The 27390-nt window shown below is 42.3% G+C and overlaps 1 protein-coding gene and 1 pseudogene across 10 annotated transcripts in view; one reads left to right on the top strand and one right to left on the bottom strand.

The window, feature by feature from the left end:
* AFF1 (ALF transcription elongation factor 1) overlaps nucleotides 1-27390 on the bottom strand; it is a 188245-nt gene that overhangs the window by 61464 nt on the left and 99391 nt on the right. The gene's annotated exons all lie outside the window — the stretch shown is intronic.
* On the top strand, nucleotides 11744-12626 carry LOC130847972 (ras-related protein Rab-5C-like; annotated as a pseudogene).

Here is a 27390-nt window from a genome sequence, read left to right as displayed (position 1 = left end):
TGTCCAAGCACCTCATGTCCCACCATCTCTGCTTCTCCTCGATGACAGTTCTATGACTGCAGGGGCCATGCCTTGCTGAATCACCAATCACACACTGCCTGTCACATGGAGGCAACCAATCAACATTTGCTGGTACAGTTTTCAGCCTCCAAACTCAGAATATGAAAATAAATTTCCAATTTTTAGAGTGTTAGAGACTTTCTAAATACTGTACCTTCTTTAAATTGTAAGCCAACATCTTTATTAACAAACTACACAGAAATAAACATACCAGGGACAAAAAGGAAATTGTTTTGCCTTGTTTTCTCCTTCAAAACATTAAGACTACTCTTAGAAACTATTTTTCACATATCAGATTGGCAAAACAAAAAACGAAAGAGTGACAACACTGTGTCTATGAGATAGATGTGCGGAAACAGGCACTCAAATACCGTCGTTGGTGGGGGGGTAAAACAGCACAATCTCTGAAGATAGCAATTTGGCAAGAGCCACCAAATTCTATTTTCTCATACTCTGACCTAGCAATCTGACCTCTAGCACCAGCTCCTACATGTACAAAAAGATATATGCACAAAGTTATTCACTTCAGCCTAGTTTGCAAATAGCAAAGTACCGGAAAAAATCTAAACTCCCATCTAGAGGTAACTGGCTAAGAAAACTATGTTACATGCCCTTTACATTGAAATACTACACAGCCATGACAGAGAAATGAAGGCACTCTTCATGCACCGATTTGGGTAATCTCCAAGATATACTGTCAAGGGGGAGGGAAAAAACCAGATGCAGTATTTGCCTGCATTTGAATAAATGAAAAGGTGACATCGGAAGAGAACATACACGTCGAGTTACTTATTATGCATAAAATACCACTGGGAATAACACACAAGAAATCTATAACATCAACTACTTCTAGAAAAGAAAACTAAATGGCTGGAGGGCTAGGGTAATGGGAAGATTTTCACTGTTTATCTTTTTACCTTTTAAATTCTGCATTATGAGATATGTATTCACAAATGAAAACACAAAAGTTAGAGTGAGACTTTAAAAATTAGGGATTAAAATTTTTACTCAAAAGTACAGCCAAAGGTCTCCACCACATTTGTGTTTACTCTCTATTAGCCTTCCTCTACGTAACTTTCCTTCTCCCAAACACACGTCTATATGAATCTGTCCACAGCTTCCTCCTCGGTGCTCTGGGCTTGCCCCATGTAACACCCAGCACACTGAACTGCTCCTAGATTTACAGTCAATCTTCCTGCGAGGTGCTCCTCGGGAAACCTAGGACTTTGTGTCTAGCCCAGTATTTGCTGGCTAGTTCACTCTTGTTTCCCAAACTAGACTACTACAAAGTCCTTGAAAGGATGATTTGGGGTGGGGATGGGTTCTCTCTCTCTCACTTTTTTTTCTTTAAATCAGTCATGCTTAAATACTGGGCAGATGTACTTGAAATGAGCCTCCTAGGAGTGTTGTGAGGAAGAAATAAGATGATGCACATTAAAGCTAATGCCACACAAATAAGCCTCAGCATTTATCACGAAGATGCCATAATCAGCATTTCCCAGAGACAGATTAGAGGAGGAAACCAAAGGCCTGCCTGAGCAAGGTTCTGACATAAAAGTAATTTTATTCTGTGAATACGAAGTAAATTACCTAAATAGCTAGGCCTATTGCAAGAACTCACTCAGACCACTTGGGTGTGCCTACTCTCGGGCTGGAAAAGGCACAACGTTCTAGCAGTACTACTTCTTCAGAAATGCCATGCCCTTTGGGCAACTATCTTAATGTCTACTTCCACGCCCGGTATTTTAGGTAAGAGTTTTTTAAATCCCTGGACAAATTTATGGACACATATTACAAAAAGAGAGAAGTGGGGAAAAAAAAGAAAGAAAGCTATAGATTGTTAACATGCCAGGAAGGATAATGGGTCAGAAAACAGAGAATAAGATATCCCTAACAGTTTTCCTAAAGATGAATAGTAGCATAATGCAAACCAATTTTAACTGTCAAACTCTCCCTTCAAAACATTAATCACCCTCCATCTCTACTCAAATATTTTCAAATAACAGCAAGGTTTGGGGCAGTATTTTTTTAAGGTGATAAGCTTCAATATGTAGCAAAGAATTACTCACATGTTCCCTGGAAGCCTCTTTTTAATCCCAAACTGGTCTGCCAGGTGTGGAAGCTACCACAATTAATGTTACGCTAACTGCAGAAATCTCTATAGTTCTCCAAGTAAATGTTTGAGAGAGAAGAGGAAAGAGATTAATAAAGGACAAGATTAGGAATCTGTAGGTCACCTACAACTATCGTCCAACAAAAATTTACTGTGGAAAGACCAAGCAATTCTACTAATATTGGAGGATCTAGAAAAGGGGCAGCAGTCTAGAACACGGGTGTCACAAACACTGGCTGCCCTTCCGTGGAAGTCTTCCCTCACCCTGACTCTGCACCCACCTTCAACTCCAAATGGTAACCCATCCTGTTCTCATCTGTCTCCCCTGGACTGGTTTCCTACAGGCAGGGACTGGGTTTTATTCATCCCAGTATCTCCCAGGGCTTTAGCATAATTCTGGACTAACACAGACATGCAAGTAATATTTGTCAAATGAATAAATCTGGTTTTGCCATCTCATGGTATCTCTGACAGAATTCACAAACATGAGCTAGTCAAAAAGTAATTATGGAATATTTTATAGTGAACTCTCCATTTTTTGCCTGTACATTGGAAGCAATGTATGTTTGCTCAAATTTGCAAAACTCTAGGCAACTTCACAGCACAAGGCTATTTTGTTTTTCAAGATACAGAAATCCTCAGCTTAAAAAAAAAAAAAGAAAGAAATTCTATCACCACCACTAACCTAATCAGATGTTTTTCACCCAAGGAGTAGTTGCCTAAGTGCAATTTGGGGACGTGAGTTTCTCAGAGAGCAGTCTCTGAAGTGACAGTAACATCAGATTATGATCATTGGGGGAGGGGTATACTGGCACGCTTGGGTGGGGTAAAGAAAGGGTATATCTCCTTGAGACTGGAGATCAAGAAATATTCCAGGATACATACAGAAAAAGAATGCTGGAAGCTTGGAAGATGTGCTAGTGCCCCAATTCACTTATTAAATGAGAGCTAACATCCACAAATTTTTGTAAAGTTCACCTTTAGGTCAACTCCTCCTCTACAAACGAACTATGATATCTCCTTGTCTTTCACCAGCTAAAACAAAAACAGGCTAAAAAATGAAAAGAAAAAAAGACCCTAAATATCATTACTGAAACTAACAAATCCTTACAGGAAGAAGTATTTTGAACTACATGTACTTTAAAGATTAATACGAGTAAGTAGAGAGTTTATTGCTCCTTTCCAGTCACTTTGATTTTACCAGTGAAGCAATTTGCTTTAGTGTCATAAAGAATTTATTTTTCTAAAGTATATAAAATTTACAGAAGCTCATAATTTGTATTAACTGAACTATTTAAAATATTCTGGAAATTCTGTTTTGATCTCTATTAAAAGAGGGCATCTTTTAGTCAGGAAACCTAGGATCTAGTTCTTAAGATCTAGTTTAAATAAATGAAAACAGGAACCATGAGTAGCTGTTCCCCACATATATAATTATAACACTTACTTTATATAAATATACAAATAAATATTAAGGGAGTAATAAAAGCACTGGTTTCATTTATTGTATTACTACTATATTTCCTGAGATCACAAGTGTTTAATTTTAATATATCTGTAAGGCTCTACAGTCACATGAAACAGTTTTTATTTTTTTAAAAAAAACTATTTATATTGCTGCTTTATATGCAGAAATTTTTTCAGTAAATATTCTTTATGACAATATGTCAACTAGCTTCTTGGTGTAAAAGTTATAAGGGGCGGGGTACACCTGAGACAGGTTTAAACAGACTTAAAAACAAAGTACCTGGATGAAAAAAAAATGTAGAAAACTTATCACTGTTTGACAGTAAATAGGTCTAATCTCAGTTATTCACCAACTTTCTAACTTTTGACTGTGAACCATTACCATTCAGCATGTAATAAGGAATCAGAAATCCCCAATGGTCTAAGACTTGAAAACACTGCGCCTTTGATGGAAGATCACATGAGACCCCACGAAGCCCATTGTGGGCGTAGCAACCATGAATGATTTAGTGAGACTGGCTAAAAAGCACTGCTTTGAAAAAAAGAAAAAGGCATCACAAAGAACAAGTCTAGACACTGGTTCCATTCCAGTGATAATAAACTGACAAGTTCTTTCAAATGGTCCAAATTGTATGACCTAACTCCACTTCCAAAACCAATTCTCCTCAGTGAAACAACTTTTAGATTTTTTTTTTAAAGAGGAATTTAATTTTGATTTTTGAGTAGGTACCTAATTTGCAAAGCATGAGCAGTCTTTCAATTATATCACTGCAGGGAGGGTGTGAAACTGAAGTTTGATGGTGTTCTGTGACCATGCTTACTCCATTCCCATCCTGCTCTGTTCCCCCCCCCCACCCCACCGCCACAAGTACCCTCTCACAAATCATATTAAGTGATGGTTCTGAGTCTAAAACAACACTACTAAATTACTTTGTCAACCATGACAGGATTTAGAGGTGCATAAACCTGTATTACTGCTCCTTTTGAGTGTATGTGTCTATCAAATCTGTGGCAAACAATGTTCGGGAACCACATCTAATTCTGTGTTTCACAGGGTGCCTGGACTTTTTTTTTTTTTTGGTATAGCTGGGCATAAGCAAAGACTACAGAGGCACCTGGGTGGGACCAAAACCCTTCCATCAGTTTCTGGATGAGGTTGAAAGAAACTGAAGTCATAAGAATAAAATAAGGCATTTAATCCACACTTTGTCTGAAGGGACATAAAGATTTTTATCCTGCGCTTCTTCCAGTGCTAATCTCAACAGCTCCCCCTGGGCTAGGTGTTGGTTGTCTGTCTCCTGGCATCACGATCTTTAAAAACAAAAAACAGAACCCAGGGGGAAAAAAGGAAAGAAAATTACTGAAGCGGTAGGCTAGAGGCACTATACACACTGAGGAGACAATCTGAGCTTCAACTACCCTGGGGATTATTGATACTATAATAAACACAGAGGAGAGAAGGCAAATAAAGATGGTCTTGCCCTTTATATCGTAATTCTGAATAAGTAAATTTCTTTTTCTTTTTTTCTTTCTTGTTTTTTTTTTTTGTCTGTCTTATTGGGTAACAAACAGGTTACTTGCCAGGGTCTAGAAAAAGTGCCAGAGATCATTTGAGAAAGTATAATTATTTAATATAACATTATGGTGGTTATAAATCACTTATTTAATCATATCAAAGAGCACCTACATTTAAGAGACTATTTTGCTCTTCTATAATTTATTAAAAACCAGATTCTTTTTAAAGAAAAAAAGAAAGCTTACTAATTCCACCAAATCTCAAGTAGGTTTAATAATCTTTTCCTTTTCCTGCATTAGGAGAAATTTTCCTTTGCTTGTAAAATAAATGTGCTCTAATGCCTGCTGAATGTAAAAGCATTAAGCATTCGTAGTATATCTACCACAACTGTACCCCATCTTACACAGACCTCAGTTCTAAAAGTTACAGTAGGAAACAACGGGTTTATGCTCATTTTGAAAACACGTAGCAGTCAGTGACTCTCTGCCCATCTTTCTCCATCTTGATACACTTCTCTCAGTCCTTCTGACTCTCCCATCCCCTCACACTGACACACACATGCAATGAAGTTTTAAAAGTACTCTTTTGACTTCAATCCGGAGTCCTTAAACTTTTGAGTGTTTTAAGACTCAGACTCCAACTTTCTGAGTGTTAAGGCACAGTATAACGCAACCATATTTGTCCTAACTCCCAATACTCTTGCATTTACTGTCCCTTCCTGTGTTCTCCTTTTCCTTCTACACTTTCTAGAATGCAGAATCTAGGTGCCAGAGAAGAGAGAACATGAAAAATAGTCATTCTAATAGGAACAACACAACTCCTCTTGAAAACTGCCTGTAAGGCATGGGAGGGTCAATCCAGCAGAGGTAAATTACATCTCAGCTGTCGTCAACCCGACGGCGGCCCTCCTGACTATTCCACACACCTGGCCCACGCCCCACCGGGCAAAAGCATCCTGGAACCTACTTCACTTTTCCCCTGACATCATCATAATCATACCGCCAGTTTGGGGGATGGGCCATTTAAACAAAACCCTTTCAACAAATTCTTTAATTGGTATACAGCCAGCCAAATCCTCTGTAAAAATAGGCAGTATTATTAATATCATCATGATAATGCTCTCTACCAAGCAGCATTAAATGAACCTGAAAAATTTTAGACTGGCTCCTGAGCAGGTAAGTCTTAATCTGTTCTTCTCTCTGTTTTAAGCAAAACTTTTAAGAAGCATCTCAATGTCAAAAAGTTATTTTCTTAGTAAGATCTTCTCAAAAGCTTTTTGTAGGACAAATAAACCAACTTCTTCTGGACTTAACTAGAACACGGTCTTTAATACCAAAACAAAAACTTGTGAGGAACATAAACCACTGGGAAACTCTACTGCTTCCTAAGTCTGAAGGTAACAGATCTCCAGCTCGTTTTATGACACAGTTCCTATTTTGAAAAGCCAAAAGGCATAACCTAAATTTAAATCAATCAATTAAGAGTTTGTGCTGTAACAACTTGAAGGTTCTCCCTGCTTTCTCATTACTTTTGCCCAATTTCTGAGCTCTCTCACCAATGGAAGAGTCACTACTGCTTAACCTTAAACAAATTCTATTTTTTGAGGGGGAAAAAATAGAAAGACTGTCATGTTCTCTAATCAGCATTTCATCACATAAATGTACACCCCGGACAGATACAGGCTATGTGACCACACACTATGCTGAATAAATTAATTAGACCCATAAAGCTACAGGAACATTAAACATTAAAATTTATCTACTACACCTGCTTGCACTGAAGTAAGATTACTTCTAAATATTCCTAGACTAGTAGAAATCAATACATTTTATACGTTAAAACTTGGGTAGGAGATTCACAATCTTTTATATCCAACTTCAGTTGCATTTGTCTGCCGAAAAACAAAAACAAAGCAATAAAAGCCAAAAGGGAGTGGGGAGAGAGAGAGAAGGGGAGGGGGGAACACACACGTGTATACACACATATTTAAGCTTTTACGCTGCCTATATCTTTGACCTGTACCTTTACTTTGGAAAGACAAACGAATCAATGTTTGCCAAGAGATCCAGAAGTTCAAGACCAGAGTTTGAAAGAGGGACAAAATATCTGACTGGTAAGGAATTGCTTATTTTAAAATGTTTTTAATTTCTTTAAAATGCACTGCCAAAAATATGCTGTGATGTGCGATAGATAGAAAACTATAACGTTATACTTTCTCTGCTCTTACTCCATTATTTCATTAGAAAGAGACAGAAAAAGGAAAATCCGTAACCCAAACCAACAACCATGCAAATCTCAAGAGGTATTCCAAGTCTCTAGTGGCAGCCAAAAGGAAAAAAAGCCACACCACACCACCTGTCTGCTACCTATCAAGTGTACACCAAGGGAGGGGATATGGGAGGGGCTGAATGCCTGTGGCTGGAAAGCTTATTTACCTTATTTGTAAGGTCACGCATACAGCAGCGCTCAACTACAGAGTTTATTCCGATCCTTCTCTTCTTTGATGTTAGCCCCTAACAGAGGAGGCAAAAGAGAAGAAAAAGAAGGGAAGGAGAGAGAGAGGAAAGAAGGGAAGTGGGGGAGGGGAAGCAGACGGGAGAGAGAAAGGGGGAGAAAGAGAGGGAAGGGAACAGAGAGGTTTTCCTTGGAGGCCTCGCTCTTCCCTTCCTGAACCTCAGGCTTGCACTCACTGGTACTTACTGTGGGGCAGCTGTGCACTGGGGCACTTACCTCCGTGAACATGTCTTACTGCCTTCCTACATGGCAAAAAGGCTTTCCTGTTTCCATACATCCCCTTGCCAGCCCTAATCGGTGCCACTAGGTCACTGTATTTTGTGCTGGCAGCTGCAATGGCGGCCCTGACAGGAAAGAACTTTTAATCTCTTCCCTTGTACTGAATCATAAGCAGCAGCTAGTGCTCCCAGACACAACTCCCCTGGCTCTGCTCCTAAAAATGCTCTCTCAAGTACACCGTTGCTTAGCAATATTTGCCTTCCCCCTGTACGTTTGAAATTGGCAACATCTGTCCCTTTGGCAGTTTTGACTTGTGCAAAGCACCACGCTCATAGTTTAAAAACACATACAGTTTTATGAAATAGGCAATCCTCCACTCTTCCCACCTCCCCGCAAAACCAGGGATGTGAAAACCCCCTCCCCCAAATGGTTTCATCTTCACTTAGCTTTAAAGGTCTGAACTAAAAGTCCCATTGTGTTTAAAACTGTCTATGTAACATGTTCTATCACAAGGTATTATGTGTAAATATTTATCAGTAAAATAAGACATAAAGGCAATTTATTCACAGAGTAGGCAGAGTAACTTTCATGCTCACATTATAGCCCAACCTCATAAATAAAAATACGAAGACACACACAAACACACACAGACATGGATCAATGGCAAAGGAACCTAAGAAGTCTAGAGAACAAAAGCTCACTTAAGTAATTCCAACATTATGAATTTCAAAACAATCTTAAGTTTCCCAAGTTTTTTACACTTCCCTCAACATAGCCATCTTGGTAATTTACTGAGGTTACTCATTAACACTAAAAATAGTTCATAATACTGTAATTTAATACATAGGAAAAAACCTAATAAAAATAAAACTTTTATGGGTAGTATATATGTTCTGCATGTAATTTTACTTTTTATCTAGCACATCGACGGGAAATAAAAGCCAAAGTGTTAAAAGGCATAAAAGTCAACTAAGAACTAAAGCATGCTCTGTGCATTCAAACTTGGGCATGTAGATATTTTTGTTCCTTTAAACAAATCAGGCTACAATTTTCTTTTTGGCCAAACCAATCTTGACATATTAGAAACACATGTTTTCAAAAACATTTTATAGGAACCGAGTCCCAGCTACAAAGGGCAGGCTGACCTATTGCTCTCATCAAGTCTCTACCCGGAGCTGACAGAAGCAGAAAAGCCTGGGTGATACCGACGGCCACTAAAAATACATCCAAAATGTCCTTGACTAGACTTAACAATAGTCCTAAAATGCCATAACATGCTTGGATTTATAATCCTGCTTCAGCCGCAAACATGAACTTAACACCCTAGAACATACCTCTCACCACAGCTCATCACTCACTATTTGCCCAGGTACGTACAATAATTTCTGCGAAGTCAGGCTTTTTATAGCAGTTTATTGGAGAAATTTGTGCAGTCTTTGCAAATTGGGGAATTCTCAAAAATCTCAGGCATTCCTCCAAGTCATCCTCAGTGGCTCTGGCCTTGCAGGGTAGTGCTTATGAGCAAGGTTCTGAGTTGGACACACCAGCTTCCAGACTTGGCTCTGCCAGGGACCAGCTATTAAGCTCACTGTATGGAAACAGCTTAAGCACAGTGCCTGGTATACAGCACATTCTCAATAAAAGACAGACATCATTTTTATTCAAATATTAATCTTACCATGACACAAAAGCCTCAGTCTTTCTTTCATTCTACTAAACTTTCCCACTTCTCTAACCCATCACCCAAACATAACTTTTATTTAACAAACAACTAGGAAAACTTCCACTGGAAAGGGGAAGAGAATGCTAATGGAATGAATGACAAAAAATTTTACATCTTTTAGTAACTATACAGCACAATCCTTGCTTGCACCGCTCTCTGATTTATCTTTAAACAGCGGAAGTCTCTTCAGGTCTGAAGAAGCCATCACCTACTGGACACCTGTGTCTACAACATGTTTTTTGGGGTTTGTTTTTTTTTTAAGATTTATTTTTTATTTATTTATTTACTTATTTATTTATTTTTGGCTGTGTTGGGTCTTTGTTGCTGCACACGGGCTTTCTCTAGTTGTGGTGACCAGGCGCTACTCTTTGTTGCGGTGTGTGGGCTTCTCAGTGTGGTGGCTTCTCTTGGTGCAGAGCATGGGCTCTAAGCGCCTCAGCTTCAGTAGTTGTGGCACATGGGCTCAGTAGTTGAGGCTCCCAAGATCTAGAGCACAGGCTCAGCAGTTGTGGCACCCGGGCTTAGTTGCTCCGCGGCATGTGGGACCTTCCTGGACCAGGGCTTGAATCTGTGTCCCCTGCATTGGCAGGTGGATTCTTAACCACAGTGCCATCAGGGAAGTCCCTGAAATATGTTTTTAATAAATTCTGAATTAACTAATGTGGGGAAAACATGATGATTTGTAGATCCTGGGATTCTGGGATGGGGACTAGGGGGATGGATGGTGGGAGCCAGGGCAGGGGCTGTGGTGCTGTCCACCAGGCAAGTGCTGATAAGCCTTGAGGGTTTGGTTGAGACTGCCTCCAGGAGACCCTCATGTCAAGCCATTTATGGAACAAGGCAAAAGTACAGAAAAGCTTCCTATGAGATGAGTCCCAGGCCCAAGAGGGGAAAGCAAGAACTGCTCATTTAGCACTGCCCTTCTACATGACTGTCTCTTTATGGGGCATTGATGGGCCACTAGAAAGCCAAACCCTGGGGTTCATTTAGCCAACTACTAGAGCATTATCGAGAATGTCTCCATTCTGAGACTTCCGGCACGAGACCTGCTGTTAAGGATGAATGCCATGATCTATTCCACAGTGCCAATCAATAAATAATTATTAGGTCTGCAAGCAAGGGAAATAAAACACAGGCTATAATGCTCTTATCAAAATCAGCTTATAGCTTCATTACCATGCAGTGATGTTTCTACCCTACTGATACTCTGGAGAACATCTATGGCCCCTGTACTGTTTTCACTCCTGAAAATGTTCAAATAGAGTTCAGCCCATTCTCCTTCAGATCCTACAGAGCTAAGAACTTGCAGGACCATCTGCTGGCATAGTAAGAAATACATTTCACACAGTATTATCATAAAAGGCTTCTAAAAGGCATTCCTCACTCAAAAGTGTCTACAGTATGGCATCAGCAGCAGGAGTAGCAGTAACAGCTGTCGGTAGTGGAAATATTTATTAAGCACCAGCTGGACAGAGCGGGTGGAGGAAGGGAACAAGGAGATAACGACCAAAACTCAGTTCTGAACTTACGCAAGTTTTTCAAGCACGAAAAGGCCCTTCATTGGTGAAGGCAAAGAAATGTTTTAAGTCACGTTGAGGCATCAAGCTTATTTATTCTTCTTCTGTGACACTGCCCCATCCCTAACTGCATTTTCTAATCCTCTCCTCCATGACTCAAAGTCTAGTCTAAAACAGTTTTACCCAAACTTCAGTCAATTCCACACTATCTTGACAGTGACACCATATTGCAATAACATCTGCACTGTTTTCTTTAAATCAACTTATTATCAACTCACTTTTTAATTTGGCCTGATCCCAAGTAACAATACTTGTGAAACCCTGAGTTTGATGTGCTGCTGTATATATATTTTCTAACTCACCTTAAGATACACAAAGATTGGTGCCCATATACTCTTTTGGAAGTTCATGTACTAATCTGTACTATTTAAACCAAACACTGAATGAACATCTTGGGACATCCCCTACCTTGTAAAATCATCCTACTTTATTCGCTTATACAAGTGTTGCCCGTGCCTCACAACTACATGAAAATACGCCTGCTCATGCCTTTCCTTACTGGATCTGTGACCCAGAACACAAAATTAAGGCTATATGATGTACGACTGGGAGCCTGGGACACCACCGGGGGGAGAGGAGCGGAGCCTGTCCGAGCCCCGGCCCCAAGTAACGCCGCCGCCCCGGAGCCGCCTTGGAGACTCCCCTCCCCACTAAGTGCCTCTTTGCACAGCGCCGGCCCCCGCCCCCACGCTCACTGGTACCACTACAGCGGGACGGGCCATGGCGGGTCGGGGAGGTGCAGCGCGACCCAACGGACCAGCTGCTGGGAACAAGATCTGCCAATTTAAGCTGGTCCTGCTGGGGGAGTCTGCGGTGGGCAAATCCAGCCTCGTCCTCCGCTTTGTCAAGGGTCAATTCCACCAGTACCAGGAGAGCACAATTGGAGCGGCCTTCCTCACACAGACCGTCTGCTTGGACGACACAACAGTCAAGTTTGAAATCTGGGACACAGCTGGACAGGAGCGGTATCACAGCCTGGCCCCCATGTACTCCTGGGGGGCCCAGGCTGCCATCGTGGTCTACGACATCACCAACACAGATACGTTTGCATGAGCCAAGAACTGGCTGAAGGAGTTGCAGAGGCAGGCCAGCCCCAACATCGTCATCGCGCTCGCGGCCAACAAGGCGGACCTGGCCAGCAAGAGAGCTGCGGAGTTCCAGGAAGCACAAGCCTATGCAGAGGACAACAGTTTGCTGCTCATGGAGACATCAGCAAAGACCGCGATGACCGTGAATGAGATTTTCATAGCAATAGCTAAGAAGCTTCCCAAGAACGAGTCCCAGAATGCAACCGGTGCTCCGGGCCGGAACCGAGGCGCGGACCTCCAGGAGAACAACCCCGCCAGCCGGAGCCAGTGCTGCAGCAACGGAGCCCCCCTTGCCTACCCACTGCCCCCGCCTCCTCCGCCTCAACGACCCGACCGGAATCCACTCTAACCAATCGCACTTACCGACGCGGGCCACCGCTGGCGGGGCAGGGGGAGGGGGTCCACCATGATTTCTCCATATCATTTTGATCATAGGCCGGAGTGAGTTATTCCACCTGCACCTTTCTGTACAAATACTCATTCAATTTTAAGTCTTAAGTCACTTTTTTAATATATATGATGTGCTCTTCCCACTTCCTGCCCTCTCTACTGCTCTCCCACTCTTCCTTGCTGCTAGGAGCCACGGGCCCCTGTTCCCCGGGCCTGGAGCAGTTACCCTTGTCCCCCTCCTGCTGAGCAGCAGGCCCGGCAGGAGCAGCCATATCCTTACTGTGTCTGCAGTGCGCTTGGTTCTGGCGGTGGGGCAGGCCCTGGGGCCAGGGGAGGGAGGGCAGCCCCCCCCCCCCCGACTCACAGCTGGGAAGGAACCCACAGCATTACCACAGCATTCTTTGTGACAGCCACGAACCCACTGCCCACAGCCCCCTTCCCCCTCGTCCTTGGTCACCCTGACCTCTGGCTCTGAGTCCTGTTCTGACCAAATCACGATGATGACTATCTGGGGGGGGGGGGGGGGGGGGATGGAACCAACTTTTTCTGTATTTTGTACTGTATGTTTTCTTCAACATGTAACCAATCAGTATCTTGTCAATATAGTCAGCCGATCGAGCGACAAAAAAAAAAAATAATAATAATAATAATAATAAAAAAGACTATATGATGTACAATTCAGTACAATACTCTTTTTCCCATGTTTCATAATGCTCAAATACAACTGAAAGCTCCCTAAGAGTTCTCACAACTACTAATACAATTCTGGAATCCTGAAAATGCAGCAGGTACTCAATACTTTATTAGTGGCACAAGATATTTATTCAAGTCTCATTTTAAAAAGCATCATATTTTTAAACATGGATAAAATGAAACCCATGATACAGAATTTCATTACTTCACCAAAACAGCTGAGAGAAACACTATCAAAACAACCCAAAACATTAGGATACTTCTTAAGACCCAGCTGACTCCTAAACATAGTTGTAAAGTCAATAAAGATAACCTGAAGATGGGTAATATACACTTTTCCCACAGATTCTGCTTTTAAAGGTGGAAGAAAATGAGTCCAGGTATTCTGACTCTGCAGTTATTCATTAGAAACATTACCTCCCACTTAATATTTCCCTAAAGCCTTAATATTCAAAACTTGTCAGCTGCCTAAACTTCAGATTCTAAGCCAAGGCAAAGAGATGAATCCACTACATTTACTCAGACCCTTAGATAGCATTAAAATAACTATGATAATGATGGATACAGAATCCATTTATTAAATACTTACTATAAGCCAATCATTGATCTAAGGGTTTCACAAACGCTTTCTTATCTAAGCCTCACAAGTACTTTAAGAAAGACTCTATTATTGTTTCTATTTTAAAGATAAGAAACTGAGGCTCGAGCAGTAATTTTTAATAGTTAAATAATTTGCCTGTAGTCTAACAGCTAATTCAAGGTAAAGACAAGATTCAAACCCAAATCTTCCTTAATCCAAAATCTATGCTCTTAACTGCTCCCTGTAATGCCTAAAAGTCCCATCTAATTAGTGCCCCACCCCCAAAATCTTCCAGTATACCTTCCTACCCTCCAACAACAACCAGAGTTTTCGGCATTCCATGGATTACATGTTCTATTATATACTTATTATCTACCCCTAGTTACACAATTATTAAGACATCAAGATTTTCAGCAACGACACTGCTAGGAGTAAAAATGGCATCCAACAAGAAAGACTAGTTTGCAAATTCTCCAAAGACTGTCACTCCCCAGTTCTTCAGCAGTACCTTATACTAACTAAATACAAGTATTGAAAACTGTACCCTACAGAACCTGTATACTATAGAAACTTAAACATGAGTTGTCTATATAACTACAGGATCAATATTGCTAAGACCAGCTCTTTGGGGAGGGGGGCAGGGTGATGGAGTCTCTGGAGCTCCCCCAGGAGCCAGAGCTATTGTATCCACCCACCCTGTTGCAACCAATAAAAGTCCATAATACAAAAACATATATACGTTGCTAAGATCAAAGGAAGGAAAGCAGCTCTTGTTTGCTGAATGGGTGTTGAAAACCAACTTCCTATTATCCACTATAAAAACAAGAAAAGTAATTTAGAATAAAAGGTACTAAAGGATATGCTAATTGACTTGGTATAGGAAACAGCATCACAGTTCAGTTGCTAGAATTCAAACTCTTTTTTAAAGAAGAACCATAGGGACTTCCTTGGTGGTCCAGTGGGTAAGATTCCTTGCTACACAAGGGGCCCGGGTTTGATCCCTGGTTGGGGAACTATATCCTATATGCATGTCACAACTAAGAGTTCGCATGCTGCAACTAAGAAGTCCGTACACCGCAACTAAGATCCTGCAATTAAGACCCGTGCAGCCAAAAAATACCAAAAAACAGAACAAAAAAAACCCCCAAAAGAAACAAAAAACCCCACACCATAATATTTTAGAGCAGAAAAGAGCATAACGACCCCCTTGTCTCACAGTCACACAACTAAGTGAGCACATTTCTACTTCGGGACAAGGAGGATAAGAACTCATATTCCATTGTTTTTAGTAGCGGCAAAAACCTTTAAAAAAAAAAAGTTTAAAAGGTGAGGGGAGTTGTCAATTAGGCTAACATTGTGGGGGTTTTTCTTTAAAATATGAACAGGTGTCTGAATTTAAAGGTTTATAGGAAAACATCTTCACATTTGGAAACAAGGACAAAAAGAAAAAGAAACCAAGTAGGACCTACTGTACATAATTTCATTTAAAAGTCTGAAAATAAACCCCATTTTAGTTTAACTAGATACCATTAAACATGTAGCATTATACGAGAGGGAATCAAAAATTACCCACACTCTGGCTGGAGTTTTAACAGAAGTTTTAATATAACCAAAGTGCAGATAATCTTTGACTCACCTTCGTATAACTTTCTGAAAAGATATGTCTTTTGCATGTCTGGGTTCTCATCTCTCGGATTTGCCCAGAGGGAGGCATAATCATGAGGACAGAGAGATGCTATACTTCTGAGAGAGAAAACACCAGCACTCACAGGGCTTGGGCAGGTGAAGGAGGAGCACAGGAGGGCTGGGCCAAGCGCAACGGTGCGCCCTAAGGGCTGGCCAACTGCCATCCTGCAGGAATGCAAGTCCTATCTTGACAATGCTTCCAGAATTTTAAGGGAAAAAAAAAAATCAAAACCCAGATTTCAGCGTGAAATTTACTAGTCTTCAGATGTTGCAACTAAATCCACACACGGTACAAGACACTGCCCCTCTGCCTGAGCGCCCTCCAGCGTTGACTCTAAAGCTTCCTTCTCTCCCACAGGAGGGAACAGGAGACTGGGAATCCACGCATTTTGAAGAGAAGGGTCTCTTTTTATGCTGAACATAGCCCCGGACACAGAATGAACATCTTCAGTTCCCTCCAAGACATGGTGAAAAGCATGCCTGCCTGAGGGGACAAAGCATGAGGCAGCTCCCCCGCTGACCTGGGGTGGTCTCCTCTTTGCTGCACCGGCTCCTGCCAAAGCCTGGGATTGGCAGCGGCGGCCTGAGAGATCGCGGGAAACATGAACCAAGGAAGCAAAACAAACCACAGTGCAGTTATTTTATATGACTTGCACGAAATACCTCTGTGAACTACAGGTGAGTCATAACATAATAAAGGACTCAATTAGGCTCAGAACAACACACCAGTGTTTTCCCTCATCTTAGCAACTAGTTCACTGGAATCTTGAGAGAACATAAGGGACATAAAGAACCCTGGTATCTCTGTTTTACCCTTTACTGCAAGATAATTAATCTTACTAGAAAATTAAACCCAGGCTGCCAGTCGGGCATTTTCAGGGTCAATAATTCTTAAGTTACTAGGATACCAATTAATGATACCCAAGTGATCTAGAGGAGTTAATGCCTCTACCCAAAATGGTTGGCTCATTCCCCAAAATGTGAATCATTCAAGGGCAAAATATTTAAAATTGAGATTAACAGCAATTTTATTGTAAGTACCATTTATATATTTAAAATACATATATACTAAAGGAAGTCTGGTGTCTGGTACAGAAGAAAGCACCTGTGTACAGGACAGATACATAAAAATCATTACTTTCCAATTCTTACAGTACATAAAACCACCTGATTAATCTCTAAACTCAATACTGAAAAGCACAGCAATTTAAGGCTGGAACTCTGCTAAGAACACCCAGTAATCGGATTATGCTGCTTATTTTCAAATCCACATGTAACGATGCCTAAAATGACCTGGGAAATAAACAGGTTGTCAGCTCCTCTAAAAAATTGTTGAACTTAGTGCCTGCTTCCCATCTAAGTGTCCTGAAATAGTAAATTTTGTCCCACATCAAACTGTTTTCCCCTTCTACTTCAACAAACATTTACTGTCTTTCAGACTCCAGACCAAAGGGAACTGGGGGAGAACTCTCAAGGTGAGCACACTACAGGAAATAGCCCTGTTGCGCCCTGGTCCTCACCTGTGCTAAACACAAAGGACAAACAAGCATATGAGACAAATGACCCCACCCTCAAAGTGTTTCCCACCTGGACACACACACAAAGGACAATGCCAAGGAGAAGTGCTGAGACTGGAGATGCAGGCACCAGGAGCACAGGGAGAAATCCTCGCTAAAGGGCCTGGGTGACAACAGAGGGGCTGGGAGGCACAGGCAGGAGGGCCACAACCCAAGCCTGCAGAGAGAGGCAAGAAGGCAACTGGAGATTCTTATCCTGAAGGCAACGAAGAGGTACTGAAGGATCTTAAACTGGGATAACCTGATCCCGTTTTCATATAACCATTCTTCTGTGGAACAGTGCGGCAGATACTTTTAAGAAGAAAGGCAGGAAGACAGGTTAGAAGGAAGTTGTAAGAGTTCAAGAAAGTGACAAAAAGCTCTTAACTATAAAGGGGCAGTGAGGAATGGAGAAAAGGAGACACTTTCAACAGATATTTACAAAGTAATCCCTGTACGATTGGGTTGCCAAATGGATAAAGTAGAGGACAGAAAAGAATTGAGATCGATGACCAGGAAGGAGAGTATTTAGTGTGCGTGAAGAGGTCCAGGGAGGAAGGCAGACATCATGAAATTTGCTATACACAGGTTCAATTTGAGATGCCTCTGCAACATCGACAAGAAAAGCCCAGTGGACAGTTGGATAAAAGGATGCAGAGCTCAGAAAACTTTTTGGAATTTCAGGCTAGAAAAATCAATTTGGTGGTCATCAGTATTTCAATAGTTGAAGTCTTAAGTGCAGATGAGATCACCAGGGAAAGGCTGCAGAAGAAGAAAAGACAGTTGAGGGCAGACGCTGGGGAAGGGGTGGGAGAGGCAGCCTCCGGAGGAGACTGACACATGTCCAAAGAGGTAGAAGAAAGAGCAGACGGCAAAGGGGGGCAGTGTTTGCAGGGATGGTGGTCAACAGTGTCAGACGTCATGAGGAGGTCAAGCAGACTATGCCCAAGAGCACTCCTGACCTGGGCATCCGGGGGAGTCCACTGGGGACACGTGGTGGAGGGTGAAGGCACAGGCAGGGGGTCAGAGTGGATGGGAGGAGAGGAAGCAGGCATGGAATGCTTACCTGCTTCTGTCTCCAGAGCTCTGGCCGTGAAGGGAACAAGAAAGAAGCAGTTAGAGTAAGACACGGGAGTGCGGAAGCCTTTGTTTTGCCCTTTCAGCTAGGAAAGGCCTGGATGTAACTACAGACTGTCAGGAAAGAGCCTCGTGATGAGGGAAAGGTCTAAGGCAACCAAAAAGGGCATGTAGGCGGACAGGCGAGAGTAAGAACACCTCCTTCTCAGAGACCAAAGAGAACGACGTGTGGATGTGGAAAAAAAAAAATATTTTTTTGAATCATCGTAGGTGGAAAGAACTGACATTTCATACCTGGTGGCCGCCTCCTCTAAACGGTAGAGGCAAAGGTAAAAGCCTCAGAGCAAGCCACGTGGCTGCCACCACCAAAAGCGAGGTGGAATCATCTCACCTGAATCATCTGGGCCACCCAACATCTGCATGGTGCCAACTCGAAGGCAAAGCCAGGCCGAGAAACAAAGCGCTCTTAACGCTTTCAATAAAAGTGTCACCCAAAGGGTCATGACTCCACAGAGAACACGCTGCGTGGCAGAAGGAGTCTGGAGCTAGAAGCCAAGGGTCCGGGTTTCGTGCCCCTAGCTCCGCCACTTATGAGCTTAAATCATTCCACTTCCTAGAGACTCGGTTCCATGGCATGTAAAATGGTGATTCCTGCCAACTGCCCTGCGTAACCCACAAGGTTGCTGTGACAATCGAGAGGAAACAAATAAGCAAGTGCTTTGGGAATTAAAGGGGGGGTGCGGGAGAGGCAGTGAAATATTTCCGAGTGAATAAGCTTGTGTTAAGTGAAATATTTACACCAGGGGTTGCCAAACTATGGGAAGCCTGCTCTTCAGGGGTAAGCGGGATGCCCCTGCGCCATCAGGCGTGGGTGGGAAGGGCAGTGGTCCCTCACCTTGGCAAACCAGTTTCTAAAAGCTCGGTAACTCCCAAGCGAATGCTTTCCTTCCCCAGGCTCTTGATTTGTTTAACACTTGAAAATCAAATGTTTAGGGCTTTATTTACCTAGAACATCTTAACTGGGCATTCCTGGCCCCTTTAATCTGATCCCACCTACATACTCAAGCATACTCCAATACACAGGAACATGTTCCAAGCCTTCCTGCCTCCTCAACAACACTCACTTCTCATTCTGATAACCCTGCCACCTTGCTCCTTAAAGCCCAGCTCACATTTTAACCCTCATCACTCCTACCACCAGCTTCTGAGCTCTTGCCATGTGCCCGGTACTGTTCTAAGCACTTCATACGGATGGCCCTCCATCCAGTAGCCCGGCGGTACAGAAGCATAAACTGGCAACACAGCAAGGTCAAGTTCCTCTGCCTCTACCCAATTCTCCTTGAACCAAAGGCCCAGCTACTCCTATTAGATTTCTCACCGTCTCTTGCCTCTTGTCTCTTCCCTTCTTAATCCTTTAGCCTTGAATGCACTCTCGCCCATACCCAAAGTGCTTCAAAAGTCAACTCTAAAAAAAATGTACAGCTTCCTCTTTTGAAAGGCAGTATAATGTAGGAGTCAAAGTTAGGGGCGTGGATTGGAGCCAAACTACTTGGATGTGGATTCCAGATCCAGTATTAAGGCCTGGGTAAACTTGGACAAATGAATCTCTCTGCACCTCTGTAAATCTCTTGGTCAAACAGCCACAGTTACAGTACCCACCATGTGGGACAGCTGTGAGGATTCAGTTGATACTCATAAAGCATTTGGAACAGTTCCTATCATAAAGTGTACAAGAGAACAGTGCGAGCATTATCTGACTATAATTAGTAGTTCCATATCACCTTTTCATACTGATTATACTTTGTATTTCTTATGCTACATAATAAACAGACTGTCAAACATCTTTCCAATCAGCTCCCCTTTGTATCTAGGGGGTGTTCAAATATTATGGACTAAGATGGCAGAAACCTAGAATGTAAAAAGTGAATCCTATTATGATTAAATTGTTCCTGACAGGAAAGATTTTTTTTTTTTAACATTTTGTAAGAATGTCCAGATTGGTAATAGGAAAAAAAAAAAAAAAAAAAGTTTTTTTTCCCCTCAAGTTAAGATGTTCTCAGGCATGAGAAGAAAAAAAAATGTTGGAAGTAACATAAGAAATCCTAATTATAGCATGAAATTCTATTAAAAATCTTTTCTCTAAAATTCAATACCAAACATTTGCTTTGGGGTGGAGTATTTTAAAAATTGAGCTGTAAGGAAAAAAGAGACTCCATAAAGCCTGAGCTGGGGAGCGTGCACACAGGGCCTCTGCACAGCACAGAATGCTTTCTTCTCTTAATGCATGCGGTTCAACTCCAAGCTTCAATCTTGCTCAATATGAGTTTTCAGAGTTGTATTTTTTGTAAATTGGACAAAAAACAAAACAAACAAAAAAACCCCTAAGGTGATTTATCTAAGGGAGAGAGCTAGAAATAGGACCTCTAATTACTTAAATACTGAGGCCTCTAGATTAAAACATTAAACCTCAAAACCTTTCAGCCAAAGGGATTAAGGAGATTAGAATGGGCTTGACAAATTACCACAGGGTTAGGGGGATGGGAAAAAGCCCAGAAAAAGTAGGCCAAGCTTAAATAGGGAATAAAACGAAGTTCCAGAGAAATCTAAAGGCGTGTGTGGACCCTGAGCATCTGTGCAGGGGGGAATATGGTCAGACTAGGGACTTCAGAAACAGTATCAATGTAACACTAACTGCTTAAAAAGTTCTTGGAAAATATGAACATGCCGCAAAGTTAACCTTGGAAAATGATTTTCAAATAGATCTTGGCAACTGGAGAGGAGAAATTCAAGGCCAAAAAGTAAACTTGTTATAACATAAACCAGGATCCTCTTAAAAAGCAGCCTGCTTAAACATCTCCTGCGTATTGGCCACCCCCACCGAAACAGCCCAGATCAAAACCACTAACTCAGTCATCAACAGGACTCCCCTTGGAATAGCTGGTTTTCTGTCCCTGAAGATTATCAGCTGGCTGAAAATAAAACACAATTAATCTAGAGAAGAGCTAAAATGACTCGGGTGGCTATGCGAGAGCCTGGGAGAGCACACAGCCTGGAAAGATTCTGAAGTGGTGAATGTCTCCATCTTGGCAGAGGCACAGCATGAGGGACCCAGGGGGGATCCAATGACCCTCCACAAACATCTCAAGTGTGAAAACAACACGAAGGAGCAGGAATTTCTTATCCTGGTACCAAATGTACTTCTGGCGTTTTGAGAAGGAATGGAAAGTAAAACGCACAAAGAAAACAACTCCAATTAATACCACCCAAAAAAGATGTCCCAGGTTCAATCTTGCTTTCTTCCTGCCTCTATAAACAATTCTATTCTTTTGCACTAACTCATTTCTAGCAATGTTAGAGCTTTTCAAAAAATATTTCTCCTATATTATTTAAAATGTTTCCCTCAGAGTTTAAAGTGTTTCTTCAAACTCGAAAAAACTGCCAGGATCAGGAAATTAAAGGTGGCAGCCTCTACTCAGCTCTAGCTGGTGAAACTGAAAATCCGTTTTTCACCAGAATTCTCCAGTTAGTAAATATTGGCTCAGAGGGAGGGGGGAAAAAAAAGAAAAAAAGTTACGCAGGCAAAACAAAACAGTCTGCAGGTCTAGCACACCCCTCAGGCTGTTTGCAGCTTCTGCTCTAAAACTTCTGTCAGTCACTTGTCACTATTTTTGAACTTCTATGTTTCGATATTTTGGGGTCTAAAATTTAGCCATCCTCCAAGCAGATACAGGTTACTTACTATTCTTTATTTCTCACAGAAAGTATTCTGCTCCAGACACTCAACATCATCAGGGAATCATGCACACAGACAAGCTTTTTTTGCTTTGCTACCATTTTTCTAACAAACGTTTAAGTCACGTAGGTCTGTCCAAGTTAACTGAGCTCTAGCTCATGGAATCTAATTTAAATTTGCAATAAAAGAGCTACTGTAATAAAAACACTTTTAGAAAACGGAGTGAAGTTAGATAAGGCTGTGCCAGAATCTTACTTTCCGCATGAGCTTGAAAATGTTGGGGACCCAAGCCAAAAAAATATGAGCTATAGAGGAAGAGTGTGGTCTAGTCTTAGGGGCCCTACTCCCTTATTTCTTCCCTGAGGTTCCTCTCATATCCTGTTCAGGACAAGCAGTCCCATCCGTTCGATGATCCTTTTCTAACTTCTTGTGGCCTGTTATCAGCTCTTCTGGAACAGTTTCATTTCTAGGCTCTAGAAGAAACCTCATGAGAATCAGCTACAGATAACTCGGGGCCACCTGTATATTTGCTGAATCGATCTCCTATGATGGGACCTGGGAATTTTTATTTTTAACCATTTGTATTTTTAACAGGCTTCCCCCAGGTGATTCAGACTTGCCATCAAGTTTCAGAATGAATGCACAGAGTGAATGCACAAATTCCCTTTCATCTACAGTACTGGGTTTATAACCCAAGAAAACTTAAAATGGTCTCTGTACGTCACTTGGCATAAACCATCAGCATATACTTTCCCTCTGCTTGGAATACTGATGCTGTTAACCCCTAACACACCTACTGTAGCCTGAATGTTTATGAGCCCCCAAAATTCAGGCTGAAATCCCAACTCCCAAATATGATAACAGTAAGAGGTGGGGGCCTGTGCGAGATGCTTAAGTCATGAGGACAGAGCCCTCTCGGATGGGATTCACGCCTTATAAAAGAAGCTCCAGAGAGAAAGTCCTAGCCCATTCCACCATGTGAGGACACAGCGAGAAGGCACTGGCTGGGAACTGGGAAGAGAACCCTCACGAGAACATGACCATGCTGGTGCCTTGATCCTGGACTTCCAGCCTCCAGAACTGTGAGAAATACATTTCTGTTGTTTACAAGCTACCCAGTCTGTGGTATTCTGCAATAGCAGCCCAAATGGACTAACACAACCCCTCACTTTCTTCACTTCTACTCACCACTCAAGTCTCACTCAGTACTTCCCCGCAGAATTCTTCCCTAAGCTCCAACATTCTAAGCCACAACCCCCCTTTATCAATCCTACAGTAGTTCATAGACTCCTTTATAGAACTTGCCAAAGTTCTTACACACTGATCTGAGTGGTCATTTAAATAGAGTCAGTTTCTAACTAGACAGTTAAGGCCCAAGAGGACTAGAGTCATCAGGGGTTTGCCCAGCATTGCAACCTCCTCCCTAGCATTGGGCCTGCCATACAGTCGGGGCTCTGTATATTTCAGTTAAAAGGTGTTGAACTGGGGATATAAAAGGGAGAGGGGGAGCTTAACTATATTTTGAGTGACGCATCAGCAGGATATACACCATCCACACACAGAAAGTAAACCTCTTGAAGGGCTAGATCATTTCATAATGGTGGCGAAGTTCCTCTTTTCAGGATGTAAGGTAAAAGAGCTAAATAAGAAAGTAGGAAAGACTGTTTGCATGCATGAATGCAAAGTGAATCACTATTAGAGTTTTCTACTGTGGATTACTTCACACTATTAGGCTGGCAGCTGACTGAAAATGGAAGGCATAATTTAAGAGTTGCCTTGAGTCAAAGCAGTCCAACAATGCACCCACAGCTGCGGGTGACACCTGAGTCCTGGAAATCAGGTGGAAGGACTTGGTATCAGAAAATGTTCCTAAATGATGTCATGAGAGGCCACAAGGAAAAGAGCAATTGCTCTGCAGAAATCAGAAACCATCAGGACTCGAAGCCAGTTTTCTCTGGAGGGGAATGGAGCAGGGCCACATAAAGAGGTAGATGCAGTAGCAAATTTAAGCTGACGGTAAATTCTGCTAGGTTCCAGTGACTTACTTGCATAAATTAAGATAATTGTATTATTTACACGTACACTTCAAACCCTAAGTGAAAAAACAGAAACCTATAATTTCCCCCAATCTATAAGCAGATTTTCAAGTTTCCAAAATGGTCTTCACTTTCTGCTTCTGAAGACCCACAGGACCCCATTTCTTCTCACTCCTGCCCTTGCCACAGGTAAAACTAAGTCAGGGAAGGCCTGGTTTAGGGTCTTCTCAGCTACACCTGCCGGATCCCAAAGCTTTAAATATCCTCCATACGCACACACAGCCCGAATTTATTATTCCCGGTGCTAAGAGGAGATTTCTTTCGTGTTATGATTTCTACTCACCTTGTGTGAAACTTAAAGGATTTAAGCAATGTTAAGTAGCTCAAAATGGAGTCCCAGCAGCCAATGTGAACTTCTGTATTAGTTGTTTTGAAAAGCAGGACTGTGAATGTCTTAGAGTAAGACGGTTACACCCACGGACAAGCTCCTTAAAATGAGCCCACTGGGCCGAGCAACTGAAGACTGGAGGAGCCGACTCCTCCTGCTGAGAGCTGCTTCATGCCGGCACTGACAGAGGCTCTGTCCCCAGCGGACGGCAAATTCCCACTCACGCTTGTCGCGAGACCCCTTGTCCGACCGAGACCACTGCTCGTGCTGAGATGCCCCCTTCCCAGACTTCTCCTTGACGTGGCTGGTTACTCCCGTCCCGGTTTTCCCGACGTGCCTAACCTGTGCTGTGTGCTGACTGAATGCTGGCTCCATCTCACTTACCTCCACTCCCATGATCCTTACCCCGCAGCAAACATCAAATCTTACCATTTTCCCTGGGCTGGCCTACTGCTGATGACTGCCAACTTGTCATGTCTACAGCAACTCAAAATTAACATAGGATCCATCCAGAGCTCCTGATCTTCCCTCCAAACCTGTTCCACCCAGGTCAACTCCATCTCAAGAGCAGGTAGCATCCCACCATCCACACCTGTCTAGTAGTGCCTTCCTCGATGCCTCACTGTGCCTTGTACCTCAGGCCCGCGTGCATCTCCAGTCAGTCGCAAAGCCCTATTAGTCCCCTGCCGTATGTATCCAGAATCTGTACACTTCTCACTAAGTCCACTGCTATTATCCTACTTCAAGCCAGTATCATGTCCCACCCCCCTAGCTGAATTCCCTACTTCTGCCACCCTTGCCCCTCCAAGCCATTCTCTACCCAGGAGCTACAATGATCTTCTTCAAAAAGAGAAAGTAGATATATCACTCCCCTGCTCAAGATCCTCCAATGGTCTCCATGCATATTTAACAAGCAGAAGTAGAAAGATCACAGAACTGAGAATTCTAACTCTGGCTCTGCTACTAAATAAACTGTAGCGTAATTGACTTTACCTTCCTAGGCTTTATTTGCAAACTGAAAGGGCTATAGGTTTAGCCTTAAAATTCTAATATTCTAAACGCAGTATACAACTGAAAATGCCCACCTTCGTTTATTGCATTTCTCCCTTTCAGTAAAATGCCTATTTTATAAGTGCTGCCTCTAAGCACACCCACTCCAGTCCAGGGTCCATGCTCAGGAACTCTCACACAGAGATGCCTTGGTTGTCCTCTCAGTCTCATTTGTCAACTTCCGGTAGAAAAGAGCTAGAAAGGAATTTCAGCCTTCCATTTGGGCAGCTCCATCTCTGATATGGCAACTCTACAGCTGGAAAGCATCCATGTGAGATCACGGAGTCCTGGCCGTACCCTTCGATGGGTCATTTCAAGCTGCTATACATCTTCCAGTTGACACAAAACTAAAACCAACAAACCCAGAGAAAAATCCAGTGCAGATCACGTGATCTAGCCTCTATTTAGTCAGAATGTTGACCTTTTGATAGTTTTTTTCCCCACAGGATTTTAGGAAAGACTGAGTTTTAACATTGAGCATGACTTATCCCAGAAAGGAATACCATTTTTTAGGAGAACCAACTAAAATATACAAACCAAGTGTTTCCCATAAAGTGAAAGGACAGAAAATAGTAAGGAACTCATATGTATGTGGCTTGAGAATAAAGGAGCACCAAACAGACAAGATGACTTTCCCATCTCGGTCCATTTTTAAAAAATACTGTTTGGTGGAAGCAGTGGGGAAGGGGGAGCAATGAAACAAACCACAAAACCCTCACACTCAGAAAGCCAGGAAAGAAAACCTGCTCCAACTTGTCCTAGGACAAATTCAGCAAATAAGGGAAAACCACTTAGCCACTCCCAAGCTCCTTCCGGCGGCTCTACCGACAGCCAACTTCCCCTTCCACCCTGGCACTCTCTATCCTTCTGCCCCAATGCCACAAACAGCCCAAGATACTGCTACTATTCTGGTTCTATATTCAGAGTTTACCTGCTCTGGGGCTAATTCCTCACTTTTCTGTCCCCCCACCTCTAGGCTTTCCTTTAAAATTTGACAACTAAAAAAGATCTTGTCGGCCACAACTAAGACACAACACAACCAAGTAAATATTTTAAAATATATATATTTTTTTAGATTTAAAAAATTAAATCTACATGTTTTAAAAACCATTTTAAAAAAGCCATTTTATTGGGTCTATGAACAGAAAATTACTGGTAAGTCTGTGAAATGTGAGGTCTTACTTAAACGAGCTAAACCACATCTAAAATCTATTCAGAGAGCACCAAGCATCCCTGCTTCCCAGATTTATTCCCCCTTCATTACAAGTTCTTTGCCCAGAGCCCTCCATCTGCCTGACTCTCAGTTCCATCCTCCCACGCCACTAACACCGCCCAGGGGCTCCAAGGCAGTTGGCACCACAGCTGCCTGAGAACCCTGATCAGAGGTCAGAGGGAGCCATCATGTTAACATGAAGGCTGACTGCAAACACAGGCTGAAGATGAAACATCTGCCTCTACTCAACTGCTGACAGCAGATCAAGAAAAGCCAAGAAAACCCCATTCTCTTACCACCAAATCTATGGAGGATTTTGTTCCTTTCAAGTGTCCACTCAGAAAATACACAAGCGCCATCTAATGTAACCCTATGTTTGAATTAAGTATTAAATCTGAGGGGCTTTAAGACCTTGGAGAAATCTCAACTCACCTTATCTTTTTTTCACCAGGAAAGCAAAAGGTTAACGGAGATCCTCTAGCCTAAAAGGTCTACCAGAAAACCTGTTGGCTAAATTTACATGAGTTCACTGTCTTAAGGCTGATGTTTGAAACTTTCTCTATGCTCCTAGTAGTAGGCAGTTCTGTTTCACATGTGTAGGCTGATCTCTACACTAGACTTCCGCCTGTCTGGGGCAGGGACCAGCACTTCTGTGGCATTCCACCCTGCACGTACGCATTCGGCTGGGCACTGGCAGACAACGCAAATATT

The sequence above is a fragment of the Hippopotamus amphibius genome, chromosome 3 (genome assembly GCF_030028045.1).
Source record: "Hippopotamus amphibius kiboko isolate mHipAmp2 chromosome 3, mHipAmp2.hap2, whole genome shotgun sequence".
NCBI lineage: Eukaryota > Metazoa > Chordata > Mammalia > Artiodactyla > Hippopotamidae > Hippopotamus > Hippopotamus amphibius.
The sequence above is the reverse complement of the archived record's forward strand: the minus strand, read 5'-3'. Positions and strand labels throughout refer to the sequence as shown.